This window comes from Choloepus didactylus, chromosome X (genome assembly GCF_015220235.1).
Source record: "Choloepus didactylus isolate mChoDid1 chromosome X, mChoDid1.pri, whole genome shotgun sequence".
NCBI classification, from domain to species: Eukaryota; Metazoa; Chordata; class Mammalia; order Pilosa; family Megalonychidae; genus Choloepus; species Choloepus didactylus.
This window is the reverse complement of record NC_051334.1, coordinates 29498383-29523729: the sequence shown is the minus strand read 5'-3', so window position 1 is coordinate 29523729 and position 25347 is coordinate 29498383. Positions and strand designations below refer to the sequence as shown.

Here is a 25347-nt window from a genome sequence, read left to right as displayed (position 1 = left end):
GGAGGCCACGCTCAAGTTTTTGCCAAGTGGCCCCCTCCACAGGCAGTTCATAACATGGCTGGGTGTTCTGTCAAGGCCAGCAGGAGAATCTCTTTCATACTTTGAATCTCTGACTTCAGGAAGGGCTAAATCTGTCTTTTAAGGGCTCACTTGATTAAGACAGGCCCACCCAGAAAAATCTCACTTTTGACTAACTCAAAGTCAAATGTATGGGAGCGATATCCCATTATATTCACAGGTTCCGCCCACACTCAAGGATCGTAAGGGATGTGTACACTAGGGGATGGGCCTCTTGCTGGCCATCAGGATTCTACCTACCACACCTTGAAAAGGTAATATTTCTATTCTGTTTCTATCCCAAGAGATTTTATATGGGAAGTATTTTATTTTGCTCTTTGATTTTCACTTTCTAGTCAGAGGCAAATGATGTGATGATATGGAGTTTTTGTACCTAAATTATGTGATGTTCACTTGATTTTTGTTTTTGAGAAAACAAAAGGTAAGAATAGACAGGTAAGTGAAAGATTTTTAAAAATAGGACACGTTTCAAATAATTACATCACATAAATGTTACCAGGATAAAGGGTATAGAAATAGTGTTCTCATGAAAGCTTTTTATTAAAAAATACTTATATATAAAAAGCTCTTAATTTTGTTGATCAACTATCCATGTCAAAATCACACTTCTCCTCCCACTCCTGTCCCTTTCTCATGCCTACTAAGCAAGTGATGATTGGAATAGTTTGCTTATTTGATCTCAGAATCAATATTTAAGAGAACAAATATTAGTGGAAATAGTAATCTTAAATAATGTATAATACTATTTCTATTATTGGTGCTTTATATATGGTATTATTTTTTATTTCACAATAATCTTTGGATTTAAAGAGCTGTATAAGCTTCCTGATGACTGAAGCTTAATGGCAACATAAAAGTCTCATTGCTATTTCTGGTTTAAAGCAATTAGGGCTGAAATATGAGTATGGGAAGATGAGTTCCATCTTGAGCGGAGGGAGAATTCAGTCATGACTGGTGAACAGGTGGAGTTGTCCTGTCAGATGAGGGCACGGAAGTATCCAGGGAAAGAACTCAAGCTGAATTCACTGCTTTGGCCCAGACAAATATGAAGGCTTCTGATGAGCTTATTCAGTGACCAGAGAAGAATTTATTTGCAGAACCTATTAGAAACTTCATTTAAAGGTACCTGTCTTAGTTTGGGTTATCCCAGAATCAGTCCTGGAGGCAAGGATTCAAACTCTAGTCTAATTGGCAAGTGGTAGGGCAATGGGGCCATGAGACTGGACAGGGAAGGCAGCCAATCCATTAAGTTACAGTGGGCACCTGGAACTGAATTCTGCCGGGAAACAATGCATAATGCACATTCAGAATTACTTCCTTGAGAGGCGAAGGGGCTGGGGAGTTTACAGTATAGATGTGCTCTGAGAATTGATGGTTGAGGGCTGCTCCTAGAGGGTGTTCATTCCTCAGTACTTCCTTGCACTGGGCAGACCCTTGGTCATAGGGATATAGATTTGGGCAGTTGGAAGTCTGCCCATGTACATTGGAAACAATATGCATAAAGTCCCATGGATATGGACAGGGCACTGACAATGTGCTATGAGCTTACTCTAGTATTGTGTCCTCAAAGGGAAGAGGGGCATTCTGCCTTTTGCTTGAATTTATCTCCTCCAGCCACTTGGATGCTTATGTAAGTGCTAAAATGAAAGAACACTATAAGTAAAAAACTGAGAAAACTGTTTCACTAAAACTCAGTAACATAAAGCCCAGGAGCAACCCTGTTTCAGAACCCAACTTAACGGTATATAGTCCAGAGGGAAAGGGTCTATTCTCTCCTTTACCCCAGAATAGGATGTTCCTGGTAGAGCCTTGTGATAACCTAGGAGTGAACTTACTCTTGAGCACATCAAATACTCTCTTGCGATGCCTAAACATCCTAGAAAAGTGGGTCAGGGCTAGCAAATGTTATTATTATCAAGGCAACTGCATTTCAACAGGCTGGTGAGGTCTGGGTAGATGTTCTAAGCAATGAAATATTTACAGCAACCTTATCATTTACCTGATTCTCTCCAATACCTCTGTGCTGTTTAATATTTCACCTCCCGTGGACCAGATTGGAAGTAATATGACAAGAACCAATTCTTAGGTCGTGTTCTGAGATCTATGATCAGAAGTCATCAAATAAAAAAACCATCTGCCCAACAACAGATTCATCTAGTAGCCTCATCAAGAGCACAAAGTGCTGAGTCTAATCACTATATCTTTTTTATTTCCTTTGAATTAGGTATTTTTTGCATCATGTGGCTTAATTAGAGAGAAACAGGTAGATATCAGTCTTGCTGTTCATTTTTCTGCAATAGTGCATTGGGTTTGCACTCTGTGCTACACACAAACATGTAATACTCATGTGTTTTTACTCCTGCCTTTGAAAGTTTTTTTTTTCAGAAAGGTATTTTGTCCTCTATTCCCACAGCTTCCAATATTAGAAGCTTTCAATCATAGAGCTCAGCCATTCTACTATAATGACCCGCCCAGTAGGCTCTGCCACTCAAGGCCCTTGCCGATGTCCATGGCCTTGGCATTTACTGCCTAGCCACCATAGATTCTCGCAGCCATCCTCTCCATTTGGACCACTGTGGGAGACAACACAGGGGATTTATATTTTGAATACCATTGCCTGTCATTCTCTTCTGGGTAATGTGGACCCAGCTTTCAAGGAGACTGGACTTAACTGCTCTCTTTAGGGTGGGGGATAGACTGGAAAAGGTAAAACCTTTTTTTGTATATCCATGATGAATCCTCTGGAAAATTAGACTCAGGTAATTCCTTAGAAAGTTAATCTGCCTTTCATGCTTCATTTCCTTGAAATTTCATGAAGGCAAGTTTTAATTTTTCCACTTCACAGTTTAGGAGAGTGAGATTAAGGGTGGTGAGCGACTCAACCTGGTTTGCCCGTCTAGGAAATAACAGAGCTAAGATGAGAAACAAAGACTGAGACTACAGTGCATATTCTTTGCACTATTCCACCCCACTTCTCCCATATGAGAGCTAGTCATATCTTTAAGAAGTTTGTTTCTTTCCTGATACAAGCATAGACTGTATTTTTGAAGTAATTTTAGGTTTATGAGTTGGATATATTATGATAGCAAGTAAAGAAAAAGTAATACAAAAACTATTAGGAACAAATTCTTAGGGAGAAGTATATAAAAATTGTGCAAGAAGTAAAGCAAAAGGTTCTCCTATTTTTACCGTGTTGAGCTGGAGACAGATCAATAAAGAGCCACATCCATGACTCCTTGGGTCCGAGACATTGCTGGTCAATTGCTATTGAAAGTCAGATCATTTGTTGATGATATCCTTCAGCCCAGAAGAAAGATTACATTGACAATGACTGCTTTTGGGACACAGAGTAAAATTAACTTCTAGGTTATCCCCGTCAAGGACCATTAAGTCCTGAACTATGAGGGACACTGTGAACAAGTCATATTTTAACCTCCCATGAGCACACGGCCAGCAGGTTTCACCCCCTTTCCTCCCTTCAATAAATCTGACCTTCACTGAAATTTATGTGAAAATGAAAAGGGGAAAAAAAGCTGTGGCCCTGCCAAACTCTGACGATGTTACTCATTTTAATTACTGGTATTTGGAAATTAAATGGCCTAGGGCTTGTTTGACAATTTGTTCCAAGAAAAAAATGATTTAAGCAAGCCACAGACTCTCAGCATCTTTTTACAGCAGGTGTTGAACAAGGCATTCATTTTTCTTTTTACAGAGTGTCCTTGTAAGCATAATAACAATTAGGAAGCAAGGCCTTCACATCCAAACCTCAGGCTTGTTCTGACATTATTCCTTCAGCTACTTCATTGCTTATAGCTTCCTCAGCCAGCTTTGCAAATGCCTGCACTTGAAAATTTCCTTTAAATAATGTCACATCTGAGACTTTTTTTTTTGGTAGAAGTAAAGATTTTAAAGGATAGTATGAAGAGTACTTCAGAGAAGTGCTTTTCCTGTCCTCACGTTCTATTCTCTAGCTCTGGATTTAGTTGAAATGCCATTAATACAAGAAGAAATTAAAGCAGTTTAAAAGAAAAGAAGGGGCTATGCATGACATTTGATTTGGGTGTATGTTTCTATCCACTGAAACTGATCATCAGCTCCTATTTTCATCTGTGATAGGTCACACTTGTAATATACTTTAAAAACAGTTTTTTTTAACCTAGGAAAGAGTTATAAATGGACTCCCCCCAAACATCAATTGGTTTCAGATCCGTTTTTCTTTTAATCAACTTTTCTCACTCAGTCTAAAATACTCAAACTTAAAATACAGGGTTGCTAGCATACATTTGTGTGGTTCTGAAATGAAACATGAACATAAGCCCCCCCGAAAGTCTCCTCTTTTAATACCAGTATGTATTTACTCATAGAAATCCTCAAAGTAAGATGAAAAATGGTTTACTTTTGTGCATGCAGTGTATCTGGCATAGATTAGGTCTTAGATGTTACATTATAATTCTTGTATACTATATATTCTTACATAAAACAATTATAGAGTGGTGGTGGCTGATGAGAAGCAGCCAGGAAAAATTATTAAAACAATATGGTATCCAACCAAGAGGTAAGGAGATTAGCTGAATTAAATTAGGTGGGAAAGAGACTCAATACTAGAAGACCAGGCTCCTGCACCCTGGTCTTGACTTTCCTGACTGCAGACTGAAATTACAGTCTTAGATCCATTAGTTAGATCTTTGCAGCTACAAAATAATTAAATAATTAATAATAATAATTAAATCAAAATGATAGTAATATTACTTTGTATTAAATTTAGGAATACATTTTGCCAGTTCAGTGCTTATCTCTGTATGTTTTCTTTTAAAATGCATAACGCATTTAAAACAATCTGATGTATTGGAGAATCTGACATGTGAATCAATTTTAATCTGAAATGGTCAATTAATATTAGACTTGTGCCTTTGACTTGGAAGGTATAAGGGGATCTTACTGAGTTTATAACAGTACTCGAATGTGTAACTGGTCCTGATTTACTCAATTAATGTTTCTTCTGTATTAGAGTCATAGGAGTTGCTTAAGTGAACAGGAAGATTTTGTTAGGTTTCAAGTATGGTCCTGGGAGGCTTTTGAAGAACTTGTAAGTATCAGATATAGTAAATTTGTAATTTTAAATGAAAATTCTTAAGGGAATTTAATTAACTAAATTTGAGGTTAATTGTTTAGGGGAGTTTAGTCTGTTAAATGTGAGCTAATGAGCATCAATTAAAGATTAAGTTTATATGATTATTTTAAATTTTAGATTAAAAGTTCTAGGTCTGAAAGCAGTTTAATAAGATTTGCAATTGAACTTAAATGCTTGAGAAAATTGAGATTTTAATTTTATAACTTTACTAAAACATTAATTAAAACATATGCAGCAGTAAAACTTTGTGGGAGGGGGAGTACCAAAAAACTACCAGATGTTTAAAGAACTCAAAGTAAGATTCCCTGTTTGATGAACATTGATTCATATGCTTTTAGTTACATTTCAATTTCGTTAAGGACATGGACTTTTTCTACAATCTACCCCATACTCTTTTTATTTTATTTTATTTTTTTTACAAAATTACAATATTTATTCTGACAGATACTCTTGTGTTCCAGGTAGCAGACATTAACAACGTCCAAGGTGAACTCTAGGGATAATTTGCAGTTCTGAACCATGCTTTAGAAAAACATTTCTGACAGTCTGTGTGGGATTTATTCCTATTCCATTTCTTCTGCTGCACACTTTAAGACTGCTGTGAAAGGGGTGCTTTGAGGAACACTGAGTACTTTGTACAGCAGCTGCTGGTCTGATGTCAGCATGATCTGAAGGAAAACTTCCACGTGGTGGATCTAGTCCCAGAAGAACCCGGAGGCCACATCCCAACTTTCTCCAGACCCGACTCCCCTTATACTCTTAGTATCTATACTTCCTATGAGAACATAAGAGATTCAGTGTAAGATATTTGTTGAGACTGAGATTAGTCAATTCCTCAAATGACAATTATCATGTATTTTTAGTGTATATTGGAGAAAACCAGTTCAGCTGAAGAGGAGAGTTTATTGAAAATCAGATTTGAGATGAAATTAAGACCACACTGAAGTCTTCAGTGTTGGATTCAAAAAAGGGACATATGCAATATGGCTAAGAGCTCTGAAGATGATACTCCCTCCTCACAGGGTGGGAAGAGAGAAGTGTTGCCTTAGTGGAAAATATGAGTAAATATTCCCTGAAGTTGTTTCTAACTCTGATATATCTTAATATGGAGAAGCAGATGGAACAACAACCCTATGAGTAGGTGCTGAGAAAACTGAAGCGCTGAAAGCTTAAGCAACCTGCCTAAGGCCATCCAACCAGTAATTTAAAATAACACATTTAAAATTCCTGTTACTTTATTAAGGAATATGGATTTTTGCATCTAATGAATTTCTAGAGAAGATTTCCTGCTCAACCTTTTTATAAAGGATTCAAATCCAAACAATCTAATCTTATCCATCACTATATGTTGTTGATAAGGGACTTATTGAATGATGATTATAGAACAAATGAAATTCTAAATGCTAAGAATGCAGCAATGAATAAAGCAAAGTCCCAGCCCTCATAGAGCTTGCATTGCAGTGATACAGAAAGAAAATAGCAAAATACTAATACATATATAATAGCAGGTGGCAGGAAACTCTCTGAAGAAAAATAAAGGAGGCTAAGGGTATAGAGAGGGGCAGGGCGGGGGGAAACAAGTTTACATAGGTTGGTCATCAAGAACTCTCTGAGGTTTTTATTTGGGACGATGGAAAAGTTTTGGTAATGGATGGTGGTGATGGTAGCACACTTGTGAATGTAATTAACAGTACTAGGTTATATTTGAATGTGGTTCAAAGGGGAAATTTTAGGTCATGTATGTGTTACTAGAATAAAAATTTTAAAAAAAATCCATGGAACTGCACAACACAAACAGTGAACCCTAAGTTAAACTATGGACTAGAGATAATAGTTAAAAAAAAAAAAAACTGTCTGAGGAGATGAGTAGAGGTCTGAAAGAAGAAAAGAAGAGGGCCATGGGAAGATCTGGCAGTAAACACATGCAGGTGGATGAAATCACCAGTGCAACATCCCTGAAGTGGAGGAGACAGAACGCATTTCAGGAATTGCAAGGAGGTCAGTGTAGCTAAGGGAAAGTAAACAGTAAAAGGAGGGAGTGAAGTCTTAGAGGTGGCCAGGGACCAAATCACACAGGATTTATAGGCCATGGTCAAGATTTTTTTTCAAAATTGTGATGCATTTGCAGCAATTAGTCTGTGACTGTATATTTTAAGGATAATGCATGATATTTATTAGCCAGTCAATAAATATCTGGAGATGAAATCCAACAAGGACCCTGAGTCAATACCATGTAAGGAAAAGGTAGGCTGATGTGTATTAGGAGCTGTGACAGTAGAGCAAGAGTTCTTGGGGTAATGTGGAAAAAAATGTGCTTACTGAGAGATTAAAGATAGTGATTGGAGATTGTTAATTACAAGTAAAATTAATGATTCATTTGTTAAAGTAAATCGCATTTTATTATAAATAACAAAGTAATAAAGTGGTTAAAAAGAATTATTTAGAAGTTAGTTTCAGCAGAAGCTACTCATTATAAATATAATAAAGTGCTGTTAAAATTGCTTTCTTTGCTACTGCTAATTAAAATTCTCTTCAAATTTCCATTTGTCTGCCATTTTTCATTGTTCTCTCTGTGTATTTTTTTGCTCCTCTCTTTGATGAAATTCTAGATTTCCTTCCAACCTTAATATGTAGAATTGTCCTTCTAGTGGTTCTTAATAGTGGACTGTTTTACCTCTTAAAGGACATTTGTCATATTAGAGGGCAGGGAACTGGGTGCTAAATGCCCTGCCCTCTGAGGGACAGTTCTTCATAATGACTTGTCCTTCCCCAAATGTCAATAGTGCCCCGGTTGAAAACACTTCACACATTTAAAATTCCTTTTACTTTATTAAGGAACATGGATTTTTGCATCTAGTGAATTTCTAAAGAAGATTTCCTGCCCAATTTTTTTTATTTTTCCCACAGCCCATTTTAAGCTGCTTCACCTCAGTAGCTTTCTTCTCTCTTAGTAATTAGAAAATGAAGTATTTTTAAAGTTAGATTATAGAAATAATATTATTGGAAGTATGTGCTTGATCTGATCAAATTGAATGGCCGTTTTTCTCTATGCTTATGTTATACAGCTCCATATAGAAAGGTAAATCTATTCTGTTTGAAAAGGTCAAGCAAATGTTTACAATGTGATTCCATCATAGGCAATATGTTTGCATCAAAAACGAAGGATTCAGGCACGTTGCTAGTTGAGTATGTGTGGCTATTTGTTTTTTAATGCCTGCAGTTTTATGCTTCCTGCTTGATCAATTAGTAGTTGGACCAGATTGGCAAGTAGGAAATGGATGATTAGGCAAATTCTATACAGGGATTAATCTTCAGCATCTTCCAGCATCTAAACATTCACATAACCAGCCAACATGGCTCCACATTTTACAACTTACAGGCCATAGTGGATACCAGTTTCACTTATTAAAATACAGAAGAACCACTTATGAGCATACTTCCTTGACCTTGCTTATTTTTTTTTTCTTCATAAGTTGCCAATGACAGCCAAAGTAATTTATGGAGAAACATTTTATGCCAAGGGAAGCAGCGAGACTGAAATACAACTGAATATACTCCTACTTGGTAGATACCTCAAAAACACCTTTTATTTGTATGGGGCTTTAGATTTTAGAAAGCACTTTCACCCACATTGCTCATTAGCTTCTCACTACAGCCCTGTAAGCTAGGTAGGGCAAATATCATTGCTATAAATATTGTTTTGAAGAGGTGATGTACAACTGATGTACAAGCAGGTTAATTGATTTCTCAGAGGTCACCTGGCTAGTAAAGGTGAGCTTGAAATCAGGCTTTCTGATTCTCAACCCATTCTCTTCTGTGTTTCCTGATTTTAGGATTGAAAGAAAGAAAACTGGTGGTAGAAGCCCTGTACTCTGAATTTGCAACTTCGGTGAGATCATATGCTCCCCAAACTGTAGATTACTGATACTTTACCCAAGTGAGTAAAAAAAAATTTAAGTAAACTTCTTTTTCACTATTATTTGACCATTTAATACCTTTAGTTCTATCTTAAATAAACTTGAAAACCCATTAGGACATAGTTCAGGAAATACAAAGGACCCTCCAAAGTTTTGTGCTCTGAAGAGTTTTAAAAATTAAATGCCATAAAAAGAGTTAATGATTTAAGATGTGTAGACAAACTAAAAGGCCAGCAATAGTCCCTGGATGATAAAGGGAGGTCTACAGGAAAGATGGCCTCCTATTAAATCCAAATCAGTCAATTCATTAAACAACACATCAACAAAATAAAGTCATTTTATTTTTTTCCCCAACTGATGGTCAGTGGAGTTTTTTCCCCATTTTTTTTTTCCACTGGCAGTTTTGGCATCCAGAGTCCCCATCAGATATAAATATATAGTTTCACTGAAGCCATCAGTTAGAGATACTCCATTACAGCACACCATTTCTTAATTCCTTCAGTTAAGGGTATAGTATACATGTGTCCCTTGAAAATGAATATTAATTTCTAAGCTTGGATCTCTTAATATGTAAAAAGCAAACACAATTTAAGTCTTAAAGAAATACATAAAAAGAGTATACCAACATATCTGAGGAATGAAGACAGAGCAAAAAGGCAAGGAGAGGTATAATTTTATGAATGAGCAACTTACAAGGATGTTTTATTTTTCTGAACATTAAAACATGGCTTTTGTTAGCCATAAAATCTCTTTAGCTAGTCATCCATCAATCTCGGGAAGATGCCTATGCCAGAGTCATTAATGTGTAAGAAACTTGAGAAACAAAGTGATATAAGAATAAAAAAGGTACATAAAGAGTTCAAACTTTACATCTAAGGAGTCATCACTAGAAATTTTCTGACTATCAAGCTAATATGGATATATATGGATAAATACTTCCATGATAATTTTCTTCTTTTATGCCTTTGAGACCTACACCAATTCAGAAAAAAAAATTCAAAGAGCAATAACTTCTTAAAGTTACTTTAGCAAAATGCAAATGCAATTACTTAGACTAAATTAATCCTAAGAAATGCTCAGACATCTGGCAGGGCAGGGAAAGGGGAAGTGGGATGGGGTGTAAGGGAGAGGAAGAGGACTTGGGAAAGAAAGACAGATCTTGGTAAAGGAGGAAATAGCAACCTGGGGTGCACACTCTAGCCAGAGCCATATTAGGGTTGTTACCCTATCACTATGTTGTATAAATAGTGTGATGTGACAACAGGATCTAAAGAGGTTAATCTTGCCTTGCCTAATACATTTTCTGGGTCTAACTGAGCTGTGTTTGTTTTTAATGAGTGATTAGATATTTCACTTTAACAGACCGTGTTGGGGACATAAAAATGCATGGCACCAGTATTTTCAAATTATTTATTCAGGTAAGCCTGAATGTTCCAAATGACAATTTTCAGAATACTTCCCAAGCAATTTGTTGTTTCTCATGTTTTCCATTCATTGGTTTATGTTGAAGGAAAAAATAACCTAATTAAAATTACTTTTAATAATTAATCATTATTTTGCAAAACTAAAACACAGAATGGTTGATGGTTAAAGTTCAATCACAGCCTTTGAACAAATGCTTTTGTTTTCACTGAGAAAAGACCAAAAAGGAAAGGGCTCATTTAAAGTAAAAATAAAAAACAGCCACCATTTATTGTTAATTTGCAGTGGGTCCACGACTGTCCCATGCCATATTGAAGGCATATAAAGCATATTGGACAGCTCACAATATGTTTTGCTAAGAATGTTTAGCATCCATAAAATAATCATGGCAGTATTGGGAATTGCGTGATTTGCTATAGAAATTGATAGGAGAGGAAGATCAATGAAGACAGAGGAGGAGGGGTTCATGCTCCCTGGAAGATGAGTGGAATTTGAATACTCTAAAGGAAAGAGAAAGGGCATCCCAATAAAAAGGAAGAACAAAAGTACAAACATTTTATATTCACGGATACAGTATGGGCACCAAAATGATCAGCGCCAATTGTAGGTGTAGAAAAGTAATGAGAAATAAGTTTAAAAAGGTAAATCTGGGCAATATGATTCAGCTAAAAGAGCACATGACAATGCTTAGAACTGGGCATCCTGAAGTCACACTGGGATTCTGGCAAATACAGGCCATGTGTGATCTCTTGCAAGTCATTGCCCACCCTGAGCCCCAGTTCTCCCATCTGTAAAATTACACGTTTGTCGAGGATTAAATACAAACACATGAGTTTGTAAAGTTTAGTATAATTATTGTGAGTACGGAAAACTCTAGCACTGGGATGGAAGTACTTAGACATTTGTCGAGCAGGAAAAATAGCATAATTTCAGGAATCCTTAGGATTTTTTTTTACTCCAGTTACTGACAGTTGAGACTTAGGAAGGCTAGCCATGAGACTACTGTAGATGTCTCAGGCTGACATGTCAAATTATAGATTACAGTGATGGCAAAAGAATGGTGAAGAGGGGATGGACTCTAAGTTCTGAAATGCTTGCCAACATTTTGGATCTCCTCATTATGGATGTTTTAATAACATATGAAATCTACCATTTACAAAGACTACACTTAATAGTAGATGGATTGATACCATAGAAATGCTATGAATTGATGATACTATTCCATTCTTAGATTGTCAGTCATAGTTCAGATCAAATAAATAGGCTCTCTATATAAGCTCTCTATATAAGATATAATGATAGGCACTAATTTGCACAGTCTACTTTTTTTCTATATTTTCCACTCTCAGTGAGTAGTCAGTACTTAATTAAGTAGTCGGTACTTAATTCATGTTACCATACACACACATGCACATAGTTTGCAATAGTATCCACAGCTCCAAAATCTAGTAGTAAATATGAAAGACAAAATTTTTCATAAGGCAGAAAGCATTTAATAGTGTGGTATAATACATATTAGTATTAGCAAAGAATAAATTTCCTTTGTCTTGTTGAAAGTCAAGCAGCTGAAAATATTTCACTACTCATCAGTGGTCAACCACTACATCAATTACTATTTAAAGAATTTACAGAACACAGTGATCATCTGCCTTAATGGAAATACACAATTGTGAAGAATGCTTATAAGGAACGCCCAATTTCATATTGAGTAATGAAATCCCTTTAGATGTTTAAGAACAATTAGCCACATTACAATTCCCATTTAGCACTTGCAGCTTAGGTCACCAGTATAAAATGCAATTGTTAATTATGGTAAATTTGGGTTTTATCCTTTTGTTTTTTAGATTTTTTTTTAAAATCATAGAAGTTGTGGGTCTACAGAATAACCATTCATAAAATACAGGATTCCCATATACCATCCATAAATTTGGATTTTTGAGTCTTAAAAACCTGTTGGACTTGGAATCAGAAGACTTGTGTTAAGGTCCTGGCTCCTCCATGTACTTTTTGTGTGACTTTCTGTGGTTGAGAGTTTTGTGTTTCCCATAAAGCAAATCTTATGTCTAAGGGTTAGGGTCTACTCTGCCACATGAAGACCACCAATACCCATGAAATATCTCTCATTCTCCCTACTCTAAGTATCTAGGTATTTACCCCATTTCCTCTTTTAGGATTCTCTTTCTTCCCACATTTTATAGATTGCTTGTTCAATATTTTTGAGCAAGAATACTCAGAACATGCAGGATTTTCTTTGGATTCACATTCAGAGTGGCTGGAAATATTCAGACAAACATTTAACAGTCAACCACCATCTTGGTTTGTCAGAGCTGCTGTAACAAATTACCACGGACTAGTTGGCATAAACGATAAAAATTATTGTCTCACAGTTCTGGAGGCTAGAAATTGGAATCAAGGTGTTAGCAGGGCTGTGCTTCCTTTGCTGTATTGTAGGGTTCTGGTGGGGGCTGTCAATCCATATTGTTCCTTGACTTGTGGGATAACTCAATCTCTATTTCAATCACATAGCCATCTTTCTCTATCGCTTATTAATGGTGTCAAATTTCATGTGCTTATAAGGACACCAGTCATAATGGATTAGGACCCACCCTAATCCACTTTGTCCTCATCTTAACTAATAACAGCTTCAAAGATCCTATTTACAGATAAGTTCACTTTCACAGGATTGGGGATTAGGACTTGAACGTGTTTTTTTTTGTGTGTGTGGGGGGGAGGGGAAATTCAATACATAACACCCACTATGAACCAGGCACTGTGTTTGATACTGGAGATTCAACATCAAATAAGATAGGACTCCAGTTCTTAAAGAATGTGCATTCTAAGGGAGGGAAAAGGACATGTAAAATACAGGTAATAAAGATATAGGAGTTACAGCAGAAGAGCTTTCTGGGAAGATGAGGAAATGATGGAGAGATGATGGTTTCTTAGCTGCAGGTTGATGTTGATTCATCAGTAGTTAGGTATTGCTTAGCAGGAGGAATCAGACTTTAAATGACCTGGTAAAGAATATGTATTTTATTCTGTAGGAAGTAGGTTTTAAGAGAATATGCTGGTCATTCTGGGGTTGCCCTCACCCCTCCATCAATTCCAGGCCCCCATTGTAAGCTTTGTGTCCCAGGGTAGGGTGGGGTGGGAGTGCTGACTTGTATGGAATGTATCATGCAGGCTCTTTTACCCTTTGCCTTCTCTTTGGGTTTGGTCAATGGATAATCCAGCAGTACATCACCGGGCATGAGGAATATGTGTGTGTGTGTGTGTGTGTGTGTGTGTGTGTGTGTGTGTGAGAGAGAGAGAGAGAGAGAGAGAGAGAGAGAGAGAGAGAGAAAGAGAGAGAGAGATTGTGAGAAATACAAAGAGATACAGAGAGACAGAGGAGATGTGCGCCTCCCCTTTTGTATCATTGGTTCTGATGCAGTTAGATCCTTGTATGGCAATATGCCTCTCAGGCTGCCTCTCTTCTTTGGCTTCAGCACTCACCTGGTTCCAGTAGGTCTAGGGATGGTAACAACTTTCTGATGTTGTTGATTCCTGGGTGCCTCAACATTCCTCATTGTCTCCCTTAACCCATTTCATACTCTGTAAACTAAAATCTCTTCCCAGAAGTCTGACTGACAGTGGATGTAACACATAATATCTATATTTCAAAAAGATAAATATGGCTGTAGGGGGGACAGAAGACCCAAATGAGAAAAAGTGGATGGAGGGAACCCACCAGTTAGGACACTATGGCAAGAGTTAAGCAAGATGACAGTGGGAATGAAAAGGAAGGAAGGGAGAGGAGGAGAAAGGCAAATAATTGGGTATTAGGAGAAGTGCAAAGTATGGACTCAAGGTGATTCTATTTTCTTGTCTTGATGGATTTGAGTGAAGCTATCCAGTTGACTAGGGAGTATAAGGAAGTATCTGGGGTAGCAGAAATAATTAGTTCCTTTTGAATATATTGAATCTTTAATGCCTATACTATATCAAGGTAGGAAGTAGGATATATAGGCATGGGGGTGAATGTAATGGTTAGAGCTAGATAAATTGGAGTTACAGGAAGCATTCTAGGCCATAGATGAAAATTGGAGAGGGAGGTAGCACAGATGTGGTAGTTGAAGCCAGGATGAAAATAAAGTCACCCAGAAATAACATGTCCATTGAGAAAATAAGTAGCCAAGAGTCCTTGGAAACAATATTTAAATTCTGGGGAGAGGAAAAAAGTCAATGAAAGGGGGCTAAGAATTGGTTGGTAGTGAAAGAAACCACAGACAGCACTACCAAAAAAGGACTGCGGGTTACTGGTGACCTTTGCCAAAGCAGAATAAGTGAATGGGGTAGAAATCTCAACAAAGCCACTTTGAGAAGGGAGAGAAATTTCTTTTAAGAAATTTATCTATGGAGAAAAGACAGGCATGAGGCCTATAGGATTTTAAAGACCAAATCTGAGCAATGCTACCTAGGCAGACCATTCTTTTCTTATCCAACTGAAAGAAAAATAGGTAAAAGGAAACCTTTAAGTCCTCTGAGAATTAGTAATTTAATTACTATAGCAAGAATAAATTGTAAAAGGGAAGGATATTGAATGTACGAAACTCATCATTTATTTTATTTAAGTAAAATTGCCTTCTCAATAACAAGAATTCATAACCTGATATGCTTTTCCTTCTTTAATCTTTTTAAACAATTCCTTTTATTTTTTGGTTGCAGTTCTTATTTGTTAGTTCTTATTTTTTCTAGACTAACTTTTCAACATTACGTCTGCTTACATAATTAACAATTCCTATCACTGACTTTAAATTGCATTTTTTTAAAAATTGCATTTTAAAATCGAATTTCCAGCTTTATTTCAGCTGCAAGTAGTTTAAACAAAGACACAGACACACAACAATAACCAAAGAGAAACCTTTCTATCATGACAGTTTGTCCTTTTGCCATAAATGAATGTAAATACACAACTATGGATAAAACTGTCAACTTTCTGATAAGGGCTGCCCTACTTGTGAGAAAACACCAAGAACACCACATTAGAATAGCTGCAAGTTCAAAATTTATCACGTTAAAGAGAAGACATTGTAGGCTGCAGCAGTGACTGGATCATTTATAAAGACTGTGACCAAGTGGGAGAGAGAGAAATTCTGTTAAACTTGCCTCCTATATTACACATTGCCATTCTGTCAAGTCAAATCTAATATAAATGAATCACATTAATCAGAAAATATGAGATTTTACATGACAAGCTAAAGGGGCATGCCATTTCCAATTAGATTAGTGATCTAAAATTAGCTACAGACACAAGCAAGTATACATGGTCAATTTGCCTGCTTGAAACTGAAAATTAAATAAGACATATTGGATAATAGATAGCCCTAGAGGGGACATGCAACTGTAATTTACTCATGTTGCTCAGTTGATGTCACAAGTCACCAAAGAATATTCAATCTTGTGCTCATTTTAAGATGGTTGGATTCTGCTCAAGAAAATACATGTATCATTTGTCCATTGATTTGGTTCAGTGAATACTAGGGGATGAGAGCAGAGAGGACATTCATTGTTGTTTCAATAGGGAAGTTAATCAAGATTGGCAAAGGAGAACATTTCATTGCCAGATCAACATCTCATTATTGATATGTATTAGTACTCTTGCAATGGAGAGACATGTCTTTATACAAAGCCACTTAAGCTTTCTCTGCCCTACTTTATTCAATTGTACACTGTAAATAATATACCCACTTCACAGGTTCTTGTCAGTCTTGGTCAAAATAATGTATATAAATGAGCTTTTAAGAAGTATAAGGGCTTTTCATGTTACTACCATTATTGTTATTTCAAAACTTAACTGCTTCATTCTGTAAAGTTTACTTTGTAAATTGCAGATATTTGCATCCCCTATACATGTGGTGAAGCTGATGAAGCAAGAATATGTCATTAACGAAATCATGTAGCAGAGTTTCTGTCAGTTGTTCTAATGTGAATAAGGCTGTTTCACCAATTTAAGTTTCCATATCTTGATCTTTGGCACTAGGAGCAAAACGCAAGGGGCAGAAAGTTCTGGGAGAATAGGAGTTATTTTTACAATTATTGAATAGGCTTTTAGTTAAAAGGAACAAAAATTTATGGTTGATAATGCAAATACTTCAATAAATTATTTTTAAGTGATACACTTTCTTTCTTGTTCTCTTTCACACATACAAATATTTCATAAAAGAAATTAATGTAGTTTAGCAAGTTTTCCATAAAATGAATGTATACTATATTAGTTTCTTGACTGCTAAATACTGTACAATGGGTTGGCTTAACACCAGGAATTTATTGGCTCACAGTTTCATAGGCAAGAAGGCTTGCTTGCTCCCAGGGTTAGTATCTTCTGGCTGGCTGCTAATTTTTGTGTATTCTCGGCATTTCTGTCACATGGCAACGCACACGGTGGCATCCTCTCCTTTCTCTTCCGGGTACTCTTGACTTCCAGCTTATGGCTTCTCTTTCAGTGTCCAATTTCCTTTGCTGATAAGGACCTCAGTCATATTGGATTAAGGCCCACCCTCATTCAGTTTGGGTACACTTTAATAAAATCTTCAAGGATCCTATTTATAAATGGGGTCACTCCCACAGGACCAGGGGTTGGGACCTGAACATGCTTTTGTTTCCCAATTGACCTACACACTGTTGAGGGAAACCTCCTGGATCATGAATGTAATAAAACATGTAAAAAATGCAGCAAATCAGAAAATGAAGAGCAAATTTGAATTATAGCATCACAAAAAGGAGACAGTCAAATGAACAATAAACATGAAAAAGTCCTCAACATCATTACTTCTTAGAGAAATGCAAATTAAAATTCAACAAGATACTATTAAACACCTATCTAAAATTAAAGACAGCACTGGTGAGGATGTGGAGCAACTAGAACACTCTCACATACTACTGCTGTGAGTGTAAATTGATACAACCACTTTGGAAAAATGTTTGACAATATCTACTAGAGCTTAACATGATTCTGGCCTTATGTCCTAGCAATTTTCTCTTAGATCTATACCCAAGAGAATGAGTACAAACTCAGGTGCAATAATGTTCTTAGCAGATTCATTCATAATAGCCCCAAACTGGAAACAACCCAAATGTCTATCAGTAGTAAAATAAGTAAATAAACCATATTATATACATTTAGTGGAATAGCACTCTGAAACAAACAAACAAAATGAACAACTGCCACATTCAACGATGTGGACTGCCTTTGCAGATGTAATGATGAGCCAAAAAATCTAGACAACATAAAGAAGATGCTATATGATGCCATTTATTTGAGGCTCAATAATGGGCAAAACAAATTTATGGTACTAGCAGTTAGAACAGTGATTATCTCTGGGGATATGGTACAAGTGGGAAGGGCACGAGGGATACCTCTGGGGCATTGAAAATGTTCTATATCTTGATCTGAGTGGTAGGTTCCCTGGGATGTGTGTGCATGTATCTGTGTGTGTAAAAGTTCACAGAGTTGTAAATTTAAGATATATATATATATGCCCTTTACTGTATGTATCTTATATCTCAATAAATATTTTTAAAAGAATGAGCAAATATTTTAAATCTATATTTAAGGAAAAATTAAAAAATAAATTTCTGGCAAAGCACAGAATATTAACAAAGATATTGAAATTTCCAACAATATCACTTAGCCATACTCAAATCAATACTCAAAATAAGGCAGTATAGTTTCACAACCTCTGCAAGTATGACTGTTCCATCTTGACACTTAGTTTCCCCCAAAAAAGCTTCATCAAATCAAATAGGCTTGCCAACTGCTTCCGATGTCCTTAAAACATTTCACTTCTCATTCAGCATCATTTTAAAAATATGTTGCACATTTTATTGATGAGCATACTGATCTTTTTCAAACATATTTTTATGTGTATATGTATTCAATTACATAAACCTGTGCAACTACTTGTAGGATCGTTGAATGGAAAAAGAGAGTTGTAAACAGATTTTGAGGTGGAGAATTCTTATTGTACACTGAAGGCCCGACCCTATTGGGACATAGAGTTATCTGAAAACTAGTTAATGTCCAAATGCTCAGTATGGATAATTAATTTGTAGATGGTGTTGTTTGTCTCCATATATACCATTGACTTGAAACAAACTGATGACTTGAAAACATCAAAATTATGCATGCTAAGCCTTCCAAAGTATAGGGCATTCCTCTAGTTCCATAAAAATACATGTTGCCAAGAGATAAACCCTCAGCTGTGATAGCACTGGGAACCAAATGACAGGGTAAAATAAAATCAAGAGTAAAATAAAATAAAATTCCAAATCCTGAATGTTTATGGGTGGGGTTCTTTACTCAGTCCATTAATATGCATTAGGTTTGGAATTCTGCTAAGGAATTTCTCCTAGGCGGGGCATTCCCGTACTTTACACAACTCTTACTCTTTTTCATTTTGGACACATTAAGGCCCTGTTGCCCAGCCTCTAAACATTTTAAAATTCAGTTGCAAGTGTAAAATTTTAAGCCTAGAGCTGTACGATTTGAAAGTAGCAGCAGCTCTTCACTTTGTGGATAACTGGTGTTTGGGACATCTGGAATGAGGAGCGGCTAGACATAGAAAGTCAGTGGATGAATTTGATTAGGAAAGGAGAGAAAGCAGAGGAAAGAGAAGATCATATTCTAGTGATATGCCATATGGGAAGAGCCCTTTTACTCATAAAAATTCTTAATTTTCATACGCACCCATTGTGCCATTGCCCTTCACAAAATGCCAAGAAGTAGCTATGACATATCTTATCTTCGTTATAAGATAAAGCAACCAAAACACAAGGAAAATAAAAGCTTACCCAATGTTAACACATAAATTTTGTCCCTGAAAACGTTGAGTGCTCTACCTCCAAGTCCTGCCTATGGGGAACTCTGGGAAGCTCTACCTTTGGTTGTAGGTTGATTTAAAAATTTTAAGTGTATTTCAAATGATTAATATATTCCCATTTTTTCAAAATTTAAATGATTCAAAGGGTCTGTAATGAAATTGCCTCTCCTATCTCTGTCCCTCAGTCATCTTGTTCAACTTCTCAGAAGCAGTATTCTCCGTTTCTTAGGGACTCTTTCAGGGATATTTATGTTTATCAGAGGAAACAGACAACACACACACATATGTTTTCAACTTGTACACAAATGGTAGGGTATCATGCATATTATTCTGTGCACTGTTTGTTTGAATTTGTGTAAGAGTATATCTTGGGCATCATTCCTTATCAGCAATAGGTAAAATTTTTATATGTGCTGTTTGTTTACTACCCATAACACCTATTTTTCCACTTTCAGGACAACCGTGTGGTGAATTGAAAGCAAACAGAAGCTGGGTTTATTTGGATTATTGCTACTGACTAGCTTTGAGATGCAGGTGTTGCCTAACTCTCTGAACTTCAGATTCTTCATTCAATGGCACTGGTAACACCTTCCTCACAAGATTGTCATGGCAATTATAAGAGCTTGGAATTGGGAGTCAGACAGTCTGGCTAATTACTTACCATTTATATGATGTTGGGCCATTATTTAATCTTTCTAAGCCTTAGTTTCTTTTGCTTGGTATGCATTTTTATTGATAACCACTGTTATGGATTGAAAAAAAGATGTGTTAAAGTCCTAATCCTGAGTGCCTCAGACTGTGACCTTATTTGGAAACAGGGTCATTGCAGATGGAAGTAGGCAAGGTAAAATGTGGTCATTTATCAGTAGGGTAGGCCCTTAATCCAAAATGATTGAATGGAAGAAAATATTTGGAAACCGCTTATCCAATAAAGGTTTAATATCCAAAATATATAAAAAATCCTTCTACTTCATGATAAAAAGACAAACAAACCAATTACAAAATGGGCAAAAGACTTGAATAGTCATCTCTCCAAAGAAGATAGACAAATGGCAGAAAGCGTATGATAAGATGTACAACATCATTAGCCATCAGGGAAATGCAAATCAAAACCACAATGAGATACCATTTCACACCTATTAGAATGGCTGTTCTTAAAAAAAAAAAAAACAGAAAGTAACAAGTGTCAGAGAGAATGTGGAGAAATAGGAACACTCATTCATTGTTAGTATGGAATATAAAATTGTATAGCTGCTGTGAAAGACAATTTAGTGGTTCCAAAGAAAGTTAAATATAGAACTACCATATGAGCTGGCAACCCCACTTCCAGGTATATACCCAGAAGAACTTAAAGCAGGGAATTGAACAGATATTTGTGCAAGGATGTTCATAGCAACATTATTCACAATTGCCAAAAGATGAAAGCAACCCAAGTGTCCATCAGCCCATGAATGGATTAACAAAATGTGGGGTATACATACAGTAGAATATTATTCAGCCATAAAAAGGAATGAAGTCCTGATACATGTGACAACATGGATGAATCTTGATGACATCATGTTTAGTGAAATAAGCCAGACACAAAACAATGAATACTGTATGATCTTACTGATATGAAATAATAATAAAAAAAGCCTCATACAGTCAGAATCTAGAATATAAGTTACTGGGGGATGGGGTGGGGATAAGGAATAGAGAGTTAAGGCTTAAAATGTACAGAGTTTCTATTCAGGGTAATGGAAAAGTTTTGGTAATGGATGGTGGTGAACGTAATTAACAGCACTGATATACATATCTGAATGTGGTTAAAAGGGGGAAATGTTAGGTTGTATATATGATCATAGAATAAAAATTTTTAAAACTGAACTGATTGCTTTAAACTATAAGAAACTGACTGTTTATCTTGGGATAGAATATACATTAAGTGAAGTTAGGAACCCATTACTTAATAAATCAAGCCTTTGACTTGAGGCTTGCTCTTGTGAAATTTGGGGTTGTAAATAGGAGGCTGAGCCCTCCTATAATTATGTTTAAGAGGCACTTCCACAGAACCTCTTTTGTTGCTCAGATGTGGCCTTTCTCTCTCTAAGCCCAACTCTGCACATAAATTCATTAACCTCCCCCCCAACTCAATGGAACTGCCCTACACAAACAGTGAACCCTATATTACATGATGGACTATAGTTAATAGTACTATTATAGAAATATGCTTTCATCAATTGTAAGAAATGCACCAAAGCAGAGTGTTAATAATAGGGTGGTATATGGGAATCCTATATTTTAGGAATGATTGTTCTGTAAAACCACAACTTCTCTAATAAAAATAAATGAATAAGGGCTGTGCCTGGGACCCACCCTTAGAGATTCTGATTTAATCAGTTTGGGTGAGGGCCCAGGCATCAATAATTTTTAAATGTTCTGCAGGCAATTGTAAAGTGTAGCCAGATTGATACCACCCCATGGGATCCTGCAAAGTTTCTAAGAAAGGGTCTGATGCCATGAGTATTGGCAGTGGTGGGCAGGTGAGAGAAAAGAACATAGCGCAGGACCCAACTACTGTCTCTGAATGGACAAAAGGAAGATTCAGAGTGAGGCATAGTTAAAATCTCCAAGTTATAATAATATATAACATCACTGAGTATTTTCTACATGCTATGAACTGGGCTAAGGTGAAGAAAAATGGGAAGAGTATGTTCCTACTAACGTTTTAAAAAAGATGGAAAATAGAGATAGATGTATGAATCTGCAGGGAAAATTTAGGGAAGGATGGCCAAGAAAATAGAGGATAATTTACATCTGGAATTTGGGGTTAGAGGAAGACTCATTTTGATTGTATAATTGTATACTCATTTGAACTTTTTTTTCACTTTTACTATGTGCATGTGTTATTGTCATAATGATTTTAAAAATATTACTCAAATGATAACAATTTCTGATCTTGACAAGGACTGTTTTCTTTCACTACATCCCAGCTCATACAATCTGTTTCCTCTCTTTCTGACACCTGGATAGCCCCCTTTGTTCATGGCCTATTCATTACACATACCAAAACTGAGCTTTGCTAATAAGCAATATACCTGATATTTTTAACTGACACTGGATTGAGAATTTTTTAAAATGAGGTCATACTGGATCAGGGTGGGCCCTTAATCCAAAATGATTGTTGTCCTTATAAAAAGAGGAAATTTGGACACAGAAGTCAGGAGAAAACCATGTGACCACTGAGGCAGAGAATGCCATGGATTGCCTGCAAGCCACTGCGAGAAGCCAGGAGAAAGATACGGAACAGATTCATCCTTTCACAATTCAGAGGAAGCATGGTCCTGCTGATACCTTGATTTTGGACCTCTAGCTTCTAGAACTGTAGATAATAAATTTCTGTTGTTTTAAGCCATCCAGTTTGTGGTACTTTGCTATGGAAGGCCTAGAAAACTAAGACAACCACAAACAGAAAAATTCACAAATCATAAAGGGACTGTTTGAATTACCAAAAAGAAAACATACTCATATACCCGCCATGCAGATCAAGTAAGAGAACATTATCAGCACCCCAGAAGCCTTACTGTGCCCCCTCCTAGTTACCATTCCCAAAGATAATATTACTCTTATTTCTAATATCATAATGAGATCTTCCTTGTTTTTGAATTTTATATAAATGGAATTGATAAGTATGTATTTTCTGATATCAGAATTCTTTCACTCAACATTTGATTTGTGAGATTCATCTATATTGTTAAAATAGCAGTATTCACTCATTTTTCATTGCTGTATAGCATTCTACGTAAGAATTTGCCACAATTTTTGTATTCATTTTATATAATGAACAAGTGTTGATGTACATTTGGATTGATTCCAGGTTTTATCTTTTATGATAATATTGCTGAGTACATTTTAGTACAAGTACGCATTTCTGTTGGGTATTGTGGTGGATTGAAGCTGTTGTATACCCCGGAAAAGGCCATGTTTCTTTAGTCCATTCCTGTGGGTGTAGACTTATAGTGGGTGGGGCATTTTGGTTAGGTTATTTCAATTGAGATGTGACCCAGCCCATGCACAGTGGGTCTTAATCCTTTTACTGGAGTCCTTTATGAGAGGATAAAAGACAGAAAAAGCCCAGAGAGCTCAGTGAAGCTAAGAGATGAAATTAAGAGAAGCTCCAGAGAAGCTGAGATACAAGACACACCCACAGAAGGGAAAAGAGGAAGCCACTGAAGCCAGAAGCTGAAAGCAATGAAACCCGGGAGAGAAGGACCAGCGGACGCTGGCCATGTGCCTTCCCATATGACAGAGGCATCCCAGAGGCTGGCAGCCTTTCTTCAGAGAAGGTATCGTCCTGCTGATGCCTTAGTTTGGACATTTTCATGGCTTTATAACTGCAAATTTGTAAGCTAATAAATCTCCATGGTAAAGGCCAACTCATTTCTGGTATATTGCATTCCAGCAGCTTTAGCAAACCAGAACAGGTATAAACCTAGGAGTGTAGTTGTTGGATCACAGCATAAAAGTTTCAGTGTTTACAGCTGCAAGCCCCAGAAACCAACCCTAGCTGATTTAAGAAAAGATAAATTTATTAAAAGATCTTTTAATAGGTATAAAATCACTGGGAAGAATTGTGAAATAGACTCAGAAAAAGGTGAAGAGAAAGGAAGGCCACACCGGCCAAACCACAGCCAATGTCATACTATAGAACTAGAGTCAGAAGGACAGCATTGCTGTCATACCATACACTAGACCCCATAGTTTGGATTGTCAACATTGATTTCTTGCCTAAAGGATTCATGCCACTGCATTCCCCTGGCTGTTTCTGCCTAAAGAAATATCTCTTCCCCTGATTCTTTGCCTTTCTAGCTCCTGATTCAAAGTCTGGCATACGTACAGCTGCTAGGCCAGGCCTAGGGCATATGCCCAGGCTATAGCTTCAAGGGAACCCGGAGGAGTGATACATAACACAGGCACTTTCCAACCAGAAGAGTAGGGTTCAATATTGGGCATAAAAAACCAAATGGCCACCACAGTACTCAAAAAATTGATTTCTTCTCTCTGTTTCTAAGATTGCCTGTTTCTTCCTAAGTTAAATATCTGGAATAAAAACCCAGATCAATTGCCTTCCATTAATAAATAAAATGAATTAAATTAAAACAACAACATAAGTTCTGCTTTTCAAAAATCAAAGTTCTTTTTACTTGACTATACCTTCAATAAATTTGACAGGAGATATTAATTTTGAACAAAAATTTGAGGTTTATAAAATAATTTTAAAAGACTTTTATATCTATTAGAAAGTAGAATATTAGAATATACCAGAGATTTTTTTATGATGAAGAAAAGTGCCATGTTCTTCCACGGTTTATCCTAGTTTTTGAATATGTGCATATATGGCCTTACTCTTTGACGTAGATACTGCTTGAGACTCAATCAGTTCTGCCCCCAAACCATTTGGTACAATTTTAGGGCATCTGAGGGCAGTTCTTTCCAGTATGTACTCTTTGGTTAACTTCTGAACAATAAGCCTGGTTTATTCTCTCTTAAATCTTTACTCTCTTGCCATTCTATGTTTTCTTCAACTGGTTCCTCCAACAACTGGGCCTGATCAACTGTGGATACCATGGAAACTTCCACTATTAGGAAATTCCTATCCATCTTTTGAAAGAAAGCTCTCTTCTTGCCTTAACTATAATCTAGTTCTACCCTAACCTTACACTTCTTTAGCTCATTTTAGTGGAAGCAACCATGTGACCAACAGTGAGCCATGAAGCCAAGAAGTGAGTTGGCATTTTAATGCATCATCGATGTTGCTTCCAGGTATTATTTTCCACCCTCTTGTAAAATCTCATTCTCCTTGGAGACTCACGATAATTGGTATTCCACCCTCAATCCCTTTTAACTGTGGCCAGTTCACCTGCCACCACATTCTGTCACCAAAAAGCCCAACTGCCAT

The 25347-nt window shown here is 36.6% G+C and overlaps 1 pseudogene; it reads right to left on the bottom strand.

Annotated features, from left to right (window-relative positions):
* Positions 1–5680: 5680 nt before the first annotated feature.
* On the bottom strand, positions 5681–25347 carry LOC119522062 (annotated as a pseudogene).